Source organism: Triticum dicoccoides, chromosome 6A, assembly GCF_002162155.2.
Source record: "Triticum dicoccoides isolate Atlit2015 ecotype Zavitan chromosome 6A, WEW_v2.0, whole genome shotgun sequence".
In the NCBI taxonomy this organism is placed as follows: domain Eukaryota; kingdom Viridiplantae; phylum Streptophyta; class Magnoliopsida; order Poales; family Poaceae; genus Triticum; species Triticum dicoccoides.
In genome coordinates, this window is record NC_041390.1 from 605838937 (window position 1) to 605849060 (window position 10124).

Sequence of the window (10124 nt, forward strand, 5' to 3'; positions counted from 1 at the left end):
AGTGATGGCAGAACCACGGCTTTTCAAGAACGAGACACACGGTCCTACCTTCGGCATTGTAAAGCACTATTCTACATGCCACACACAGGCACGGCCATGATTCCACGTGCCTTAGTAGCAACAGCAAACGCCGTGAACCTACTGCCAGGCACTATATCCATTTGTAAAACAAAAACGCAACCACAACCGTGACCCGTTGTGTTTAAAATCTTTGCATCGCAGAAGCACCGCGTGAAGGCACATGAGGCACAGTTGGACACGCATCGCAAGCACGGTTATTTGAACTACTTACAGTCATGCATTGATAACAGAAAGAACATGTGTTAGAACAGGCGAGGCACAGTTACCACGAAAGCCACGGTTATGCAGCCCCAGAAGCACGACCGAGACTCTATGCTTAAAAACGTTTTCGTTCCATAATGGCGGGCGTGACCATGCAACCGTGAGAGTCACGGTTGAACACTCACCGGTGGCATGGTCGTGGCTGCCTGTGCCCTTAGGTTAATTTTATCTCTCTGTCACGCAGCAGAGAAGCATGCTTGTATGCTTACAACATCCATGTTCATAAACCGACGCGGCTGCGGAAAATAACAAGGAAACCTGTGCCTCTAATATTTTCGTCCGCCGAGTAAAAAATACATAAAGAAGCAAAAGGCGTTCTTATTTAAATTGGTTTTGTTTCTATAACTGCAGCAAATTAACTTACAACCCGTTCTTATAACCACAGCACAAGAAAATAAACAATCCCCACCAATTTCTTGCTATTTCATTGCTCCACGTGCGGCCTTGTTTTTGAATGTTCAACAATCCATTTTTCCTTCTCGACCCTTGTGCAAACCCACCCTTCTGCGTAGCTATTCAACCTATTTACCTGTAAATTAATATTCATACATAAAACCAAAGCGAAAGATTGCGATCATCACTATTTTTTGCTCACGTCCTGTTTAAGCTGCATTATTACCTTTTAATTTTTCTATTCATACTGTTCTCCGGTACCAAAAAGTCTCCACTCAGACATTTCATTTCTGAAAATGGACTGCGCAGATTCCGTGCCTTGTCCCGGGCTTCCTGCACGCATTCTGTGTGCCTGGCTTGTGTGATGTTTGATTCTGGCGTAGATGCAAGACTTTGGTAAATGCTCCCTGCTGTCAGTGGGGTCATTGGAATTGCTGGCGTCTGACATCTTCCTCCTTGGCTTGGAGTGCATTGTCCTGAGCCATTTGATGTCCTCGATGGTGTTGTCGGTGTTGTCGGCCATTTCATTGACCTTGCCCTCTTCTCCTGCTGCGATTTCCTCTTTTCCTCTGCAATCCTCATCCTCTCCTACACTTCTGGGTTATCCGGACAGTTTGTTTTCCTGTGACCCTTTTCTCGACAACGGCCGCACTTGGTTGCGGCTTTGTAGCCTTTTCCTTTCTTCTCAAAACCAGCTTTGATTCGATCTCCATTTTTTGTACCCTTTGATCCACTCATGGAAGGGTTCTTGAGAGTTTCGACAAGAATGCATGTGTCTGGTTCCTCGGCAAGTGCCGCCATGACTTTTATTTTCATATCTACCGTACACTCACGCAGCACACGGTATGCCTTCTCTTTTCTGCATGCATTTGAACAGATATCCGACAACTCAGCGTAAGCGAGGCTGAATCTCATAGTTTCATCGTCTTGTATGGTCATGCTATCACCTTGACTTGTAGACAGAACTTTCACACTCTCTGATAGATTCCTGGTCCATCTGGGGATTACAAAGGATTTTGGTAGTTGATCGATCATGCCTATTTGGTCCATCACCTTAAGCACATGGCAGCACTGAATGCCATCCCTACTCATTTTCTTGCAGCTGCAACTGTATATTTCTTTTTGCTCATCCACGTCTACCCTGAACTCAGACCTGTCAAATTCCTCGCCAAGATAAGGTCTCCACACTTTATCTCCAGGATCAATAATCTTTTTTAAAAAATACTGCCTCCCCTTTGCCAGATCAGAGCACTTGAAGTAAGTCCGGTTCCGTAGCTCCAGCTGGAATTTCCTAAAAATTTCATTCGTGTATACTTGACTTGCTTGTCTTTCAATCGGAAAACCCGTCTCTAGTGATGGCGCCTTCTCTTCTGTTCGGTGTCTTTTCTTGTCAAGCGTGGCGAGGCAATTTTGCTGAATCGTGTGATGCGCAACAACAAACCTTTTTATAGTGTCCTTGTGGTCGACGTAATTCTTCCACATCGAATTCGTACTCTCACTGCGAGTGGTTGTTGACGAGAAAGGATAGAAACAGTCCTTGAAGTAGGCCAGTACCCAAAAATTTCGGAGTTCCCATAGCCTGTTCAGATATTTGTTGCCTTCCGCCTTGTGCAGAGAAATTGCTGCTTTCTAGGCACGCTCAAACTCGTCTTGATCGAGTGAGTTTTTGACGATTCGAAATATATCATTAGACATCCCTGGGTGCTACGCAAACACTACTGCATTATTTTCCTTCAGGTTCTTCCTAATATGCCACCAGCAGAACATGTGCCTCGTCCTCGGAAGAGCTTCCTTTATTGCAGTCTTCATCGCCTGGTCCTGGTCTGTAATTATGTATTTCGGCTCTTTACCTCCCATTGCCTCGACAAACGTGCTTAGGAGCCACTTGAATGACCCTATTTTCTCATCCTTCAGAAGGCCTACTCCAAATAGGACGGTCGACCCGTGGTTGTCGACACCTATAATTGGTGCAAATGGCAAGCCATATATATTTGTAGAGAATGTGGTGTCAACAGAAACGAAATCTCCATATAGATCATAATTCATCTTACACAAGGAGTCTGTCCAGAACAGGTTGCGCACTACATTGTTCTCTGTCTCTTCCACGTGGTGGAATCCCAGCCTCCGCCTCTACATATCAACAATTAGTTTCATGGTGTCTGCGATATTAGTGTTGCGCTCTTAGCCCTGTCCCGACATGCAATGTTGCTTATGTCAATCATGTCGAACATAATTGCTCGCCTCGATTTCCCCATGGCAGCAAAAATCTGCATAACCTTCCTTGGTTCTAACCTTGCTTTCTGCAGCACTTGTATAAAGAATTTCTCCTCAGGTATCATCTTCTTATAGCATCTCATGAACTTCAGCATCCAATCAGATGGGTGAAGCTCGTGGTTGTGCTCTAGACACACATTCTTCACATACCATTTCCTCCTATCTGTATCCCTCTTGGCTGTTATTTGGACTGGGCAACTTGTCCGGATCAAGCAGCTGCTCCTTCTCTCCTTAACATGTCTCTCAGTTGTTTTATTCTGCCCTTCCTTGGTACACTGAAAAACCTGCTTGTCAAGCTGCTGACCATATGTCGATCTTCTGCTCGTTGATCGTTTGGCAGCAAACCCAACCTTTCTAGCATATCTACAAAAAAAAGAAAAAGCACTCATCCAATGATCCGAATACCATACCACCTTCTGGTTCGACCGCTTCGGTGACCTCCTGAATCGTTGGGTATATGAAATCTTTAAACATGTCATCCATTTCTTTCTCTACGATGGTCGGCGGCGCCATGATGATTCTGTCTACCGTGTCTTCGTTCGTCTGATCGCATTCACTTCTGACGACATCAGTCTCATCACCAGCCACAGGTCCACTTATAGCAGAGCTGCTGCTGCTCTGTTGTTTGTCACGCGCAGCAGAATCGTTTCTGCATGCCATGTCCAAATCCATAAATGAGTCTGCCTCTCCAATGTTGGATTGTGCAATGCTGCTCCCTGTTTCTCCGACACTCGAGCAACCAAGGGACTGTGCTGCTTCTACCATGCAATCCGTGCTGGCGTTGTACGCTACTTGCTGCTGTGAATGTTGCGTTTCCTTCGAAATGGATGGAGAACTATGACATTTCTTCCCCTCATCTGTTATCCCCTCCGCCAAATCCTGAACACATGGCAAGAAACAAAATTAGATATCCAGAGCAGCATATGCATTTTTTAAATTTCTAAACAAAAGATTTATATGACTCATCAGGGCTCATCTGGTATACCAAAACCAGACCCGTGCCTCTTCACCGAGTATAAGCTGTACACCAGAGGCACTATTCACATCACGAATGTGACCATGCTACACACACATCTGCACAAAGAGGCACAGATGTGCTTCTGTTTACACCATACAACCGGAGACGCACAACAACAACCTATATAAAATAACAACTGCACATACAGCCGACAAGACAGACAGCCGTCCTCCTGTTTTCCACATTACCCTGTTCTCCCATAAAACTGTTTGTGTGTTGAATTGAAAAAGCATAGTTCCAACGTCACCTTCGTTTTCCCATGCCTCTCTTGTCCAGCAAATTTTAGCGACAACCTCCGTGCATTGGTGATTTCACTGATGATTTTGAATGCCATCGGAGATCCTTTGGAAGGACCCCTCATGTTGAACGCCACAGGTGATCCTTTCAAAGGACCTTGCCTTATGTTTTCATCAATTCGTGGACTACCGCGATACTTGCTTCCTTCCTCGTACACCTGTGTGTGGAAGATACCGCAATTTAAATATACCAGACGAAAACAAAGAAAAAATTGCTCACAAAAAATATACATTTGCTTTAAATGTTGTTGCATGTTCGTATATGTTGTCACCTGTATTGCTTTCTGATTCTGTTGTATGGTAGAGCTTATTGCTCCTATGTTTGATTTTGTCGTTAGGCTCTTCTTGCTTGTGCAAACCGTACCGAATCCTTGAACACCAATGCTTTTGTTGCCAATGATCCTTCTGCTTGCATCAAAGGAAATTCTGTTACCCTACACCTCTTCATTATGACCGCCAACAAACGCTGGGCCGTCACAACGCCTGCTCTGCGCCTTTGTGGGCATCTTTGTCTTCAAACCAAAAAATAATTAGAGGCACGTGCGACTAAAACTTCCACATACGTTAAAACCAGCGTTTGAAATTTTTGTCGTTACCTGGACAATCTGCTTAGAGGAGTCTATGCTGCTTAGAATGCTCCTCTATTGCACACCATGCTCCTGGTTGGGGCGTTTCCCAAGAACTTGTATCTCACTCTTGACTCCAATTATTCCAGCCCGCATGGCATGTGCGTGTTTGACAGCATCTGCATCCTTGATCTTCTTCTCGTTTTGTAGTAATTTTTTTTCTTCCACCTATCGATACTCAACTGCAAAGTAGATGCACATGATAAACAGATATTACAGCATTCATCCAGGATATATAAATCATTTTTGTTGTTGTTAATGATCTACTATTTGGTGTTCTCAGTGGTGACACCTTGACAGCAAACGTCCCAGGAATAAAAGACCAAACACTAATGTTCAACTGCCTTACTATTATCTGCCTCCCATAATCCTAGCCGATGTCGTTCAAAGACCGACCATCCCTGTTGTCCTGACCAGATGACGCACTCCTGAACATCTGCCCCGAAAAAGAGACGTAAAAAATATAAAGGTTATAAACCTGTAGTATCAGTGTTAAAACTTTTCGAAGTCGTTATCAACAGAGATATATTTTTAGTTCTATGTAATTAACAAATATAAATATATACATATATTAATTTTTCATTAAACTACAACCTCAACCAAAGTGAGATCCTCTCATGCTAATTTCCTTGTGCAACACTTAACACAAAGATAACCATGAAACCTAACAAAAGTAACAACCTCGTATTACAAGGACGAGAGGATACAAAACAAAAAACAAATTCAAATCAAAGCTATAGTGTAAAACTAAACAGTTTTATTCTATGAATCACGACCACAACAAATTCATCAATGCATTAAATCTAGTGTATCAGGAATCGCCACGCAAAAGGTGCGTTGATAATTTTTTTACTAACCTTTGATTGTTGAATCTGATGCGCTGATTGTTTGGAAGTCACACCTTTCTAAATTGTGGAGGGATCCCCTTCAATGATTTTGAATCTCGGAGAGAGAGAAAAGAGAAAGAGAGAGGGAGAGAGAGAGAAAGAAAGAGAGAGGCTACTTCGTTTTTTGCGTGCAGGAGAAGAATAACCTGATAGGTGGGGTGAGTTTTGCGATGCATGAGAGATGGGCATGTTTTTTTTGCGTGACGAGATGTGGTAGGTCGACTTCACTTGACCGTCCACGACACTAACAAGTGGGCTCTCAGTTACTAATTCCTCTAAGTCTCTCACTAACTTGTGGGGTCGGCCTTATATGAGTCCTACGAGGAGTACCTCCATCTGAGGTGTGAAAATCTGGTAGGTGGACTTCAAGCTCATACTGACATGTGGGCTCTCAAATAGTTCCTCCAAGTATTTGACTAACTTGTGGGGTCGTCCACAGATGAGTTCCAGATCTCTCTCCATATAGCATCGGTGGCGACAGGCGAGCTCTCTAAAGGAAAGCCAATCCTGATCCATCCGCAGAGTTCGCTCGTCACTGAAAAATTACCGGTCTCCTTCATCTCACTCGTCGTGGATCTCCTGTTCAGGTAATCCATTGCATTCTCACCATGATTATGCCACCGATTCAACGTTTGAACAAAAAAAATTACCGGTGCTAGCAATTCCGCGGGCTGCGTACACACTGCGTGTGCGCAACACAGCAGGTGAGGCGCGATTTGAATATCGGTTCCGCATCCAATTATCTTCAGATGGTCTGTGCTCAAATTGTTGCGCCATCTTAATAGCAGAGGGGTTACGGATTTAAAATTAGGACTCAGCTAACCTCACTTTAACCATGCAAACTGATGCTTGCGCCGTGGTTTTGCTAACTTGAGTTATATCTCCAGCCATGCAAAACTTAAGCACTCGTCTTAGCTAACCAACTAGAGGCAGTTACTAACTCAGAGTTAGAACCCGTCTTAGCTAACCATCCTGTTGATGATAGTCTCACATGGACTGCTAACAACTGTCTTACATAGCTGACCTGATAACGATGACGTCTCATGACCTCTTATGTAGAGTTCGATGAGATGGATTCCACCCCACAGCTGTCGGAGACTCAGTCTCAGTCTGTCGATGGCACGGAGATTGTCACCCAAGATTTCATGGTTCATGACCAACAAGAGACAGAGAGACTAAGGATCGAGTTAAAACATGCAGCGCACAAAAAGCTTGTTGAGGAGTACAGGACAAAGAAGCAGCTTGCTGCCTCAAAGTAGGTGTTTTTTTATCATGCATCTCGTGTGTGTCGTTGAAATTTCTTTGGAAATCAATGCCTCTAATTTCTAGCTGCATTTTTAATCACGGCTTAAATATTTATGTTTGTTTTGCCGACTCGGCGTTTATATGTAAGCTTCTGCCAGAAAAAGCATGTGGTTCAACAATAAATTTGCTAAAGGTCATTTCTTATCTCTGTCCGCAGAGCTGCTGCAATGGCTGAATACAAAGAAGAATTCGGCACAAAACTTAGCTTCCAGAAATTCATTTCTGTCTGTGAAAAGCTAACAGAACCACAAAAACAGCTAGTCAGAGATATTGGTTTAGGGTACCTACTAGATCTGTGCTGTCGCGAGCTTCCAAGGTGTTTCGTTCGCTGGCTTGTCCGCTATTTTGATTGCCCTTCCAGGTGTTTCATACTGCCTAGTGGATACAGATTCCTTATCAACTCGTACACCATGCACCGGATCTTAGGAATTCCACTGGGCGGGCACATTATCCCTAGAAAATGCTCAGAAGCTTTCAGATGTCAGGTTAAGTCTGAAACTCGGTGTGCTGGGCATGCTCCAAACATCAGAGAGTTAACTGATCTCATAACCCCAGAGCTGACAGGAGAAGTGTTTCAACGGGTTTTCGTGATGTTTGCAACAGCGGTATTTCTATGCCCAACGGCATATGATTGCGTTAGCCCCGATTATTTAGCCGCTCTAGAAGGGCCAGCAAGTAACATATCATCATATGATTGGTCCAATGCTGTCACAGAGAAACTGATGACATCACTCCAGACCTTCAAGGACAAAGGATTTCCAGGCGCCCTGTGTGGCTGCCTCCTGATACCAGTGGTTCGTTCACTAACTTGTACACTTCTTTATACCCACAAGCAGCTACAAGAACATGATTAAATTTTACCTCTTCCTCACTTGCAGATAACGTATTTTGAGTACCAGGATATGAAGATTATGGACCTGGAACCTGACACTCCTGCAAGACTTGTCATGTGGGACACAGAGGCCATTAAGAATTATGCTAACATAGACAGCCTGTCAATGGAGGACGGAATTTTTGGGAAACACACGGTGAGTCAACTTTTCATCATTTTCCTTTGGCGAACTTTTTGACTCAACATAATGACTTAGCTGACATATATTAACTTGACTTGACTGTAATTTTTTCCTTCCACATGACAGCTGAAAGACATTAGGCGCACACCTTTCCAACCACCACCTGGCTTTCAGGCGCCATTTTTCCAAATGAGTCCTAGACTAGAAGTATACATAGAAGAATTTATGCCTCAAGAAAAACTTTGTTCCGTAAGTGATTTCCAGCTTCTGCACATGATTTTATGTTTGAAATGATGTTCCCTAAGTTTTTACGAAACAGATACATGTCCTATTGTGTTCATCCAGATAGTTTCATATACTACGTTAGTTGTGCTTTTGTGTTAAAACCAGAAGTGCTTCTATCGGTGTCAAAACCGGCGGATCTCGGGTAGGGGGACCTGAACTGTGCGTCTAGGCCGGATGGTAACAGGAGGCAAGGGACACGAAGTTTTTACCCAGGTTCGGGCCCTCTCGATGGAGGTAAAACCCTACGTCCTGCTTGATTAATATTGATGATATGGGTAGTACAAGAGTAGATCTACCACGAGATCGAAGAGGCTACACCCTAGAAGCTAGCCTATGGTATGATTGTTGTTGTGTATGTTGTCCTACGGACTAAAACCCTCAAGTTTATATAGACACCGGAGAGGGTTAGGGTTACACAAAGTCGGTTACAATGGTAGGAGATCTACATATCCGTATCGCCAAGCTTGCCTACCACACCAAGGAAAGTCCCTTCCGGACACGGGACGAAGTCTTCAATCTTGTATCTTCATAGTCCAGGAGTCCGGCTGAAGGTATAGTCCGGCCATCCGGACACCCCCTAATCCAGGACTCCCTCAGTAGCCCCTAAACTAGGCTTCAATGACGACGAGTCCGGCGCGCAGATTGTCTTTGGCATTGCAAGGCGGGTTCCTCCTCCAAGTACTTCATAGAAGATTTTAAACACAAAGATAGTGTCCGGCTCTGCAAAATAAGTTTCCACATATTGCCATAGAGAGAATAATATTTACACAAATATAATCTGCTGATGTATTCCGTAGTGTGACACACCACGGCCAAGCCTTTATCCGAGTCGTTTCATTATCCCACCTCAGCGCGTCATGCGAGGCGGTTTCCTTGGCACGTCTTATTAAAGCAGAGATCGTGTGCCCTTATTCTGGGATTCTCATCAATATCGGCGTGGGTAACCCAACCGCTTCTAGGACTCCTAGATTATAGGCAAGTCCAAACGGACACGAAGAGGACGCTTGATATTCACCCTCTTTATAAAGAGGACAAGGCTTTTATTTTTCCCTCCCGTGCTCAATCGAATCCTTCCCCCACCTCAAGCTGAAACGCTCGAAGTTCAGGTTAGGTGCTCCAAACCTTCAGTCATGTCCGGATCTAGCCTTCAAGGCCGATGGGTGCCTTCCTCCTTCACGGAAGAAGACATCAAAAAGTTGAGGGAGGCCAGATATCTGACCGCCAAGATTTTGCATCGGCTGCCTCCCCGAGGGCAGGCCATCCCCACCCCTGAACCCAACGAGAACGTCGTGTTCGTCTCCCACTTCCTCCGAGGTCTAGGCTTTGCTCTGGATCCTTTCGTCAGGGGTTTGATGTTTTATTATGGGCTAGACTTCCATGATCTAGCTCCGGACTCCTTTCTTCATATCACGACATTTATTGTCGTGTGCGAGGCCTTCCTCCGGGTTACCCCTCACTTTGGCCTATGGCTCAAGACCTTTGAAGTAAAGCCGAAGATGATCGAGGGGCAACCTGCAGCGTGTGGAGGTGCCTCAATACGCAAGAAGACGGGAGCTCGGTGGCCCAAAGGTTCCATACCGGAGGTGTCTGAATTGTGGCAACAGGAGTGGTTCTACATCACGGCTCCTAGAAGTGCCAAGTGGGCGGCCGCCCCTGTTTTCCGCTCGGGCCCTCCACCACAACTG

General features: G+C 44.7%; 1 pseudogene; it reads right to left on the minus strand.

Moving 5' to 3' along the window:
- Positions 1-867: 867 nt before the first annotated feature.
- LOC119316099 lies at positions 868-6172 on the minus strand (annotated as a pseudogene).
- Between the last annotated feature and the right edge of the window lie 3952 nt (positions 6173-10124).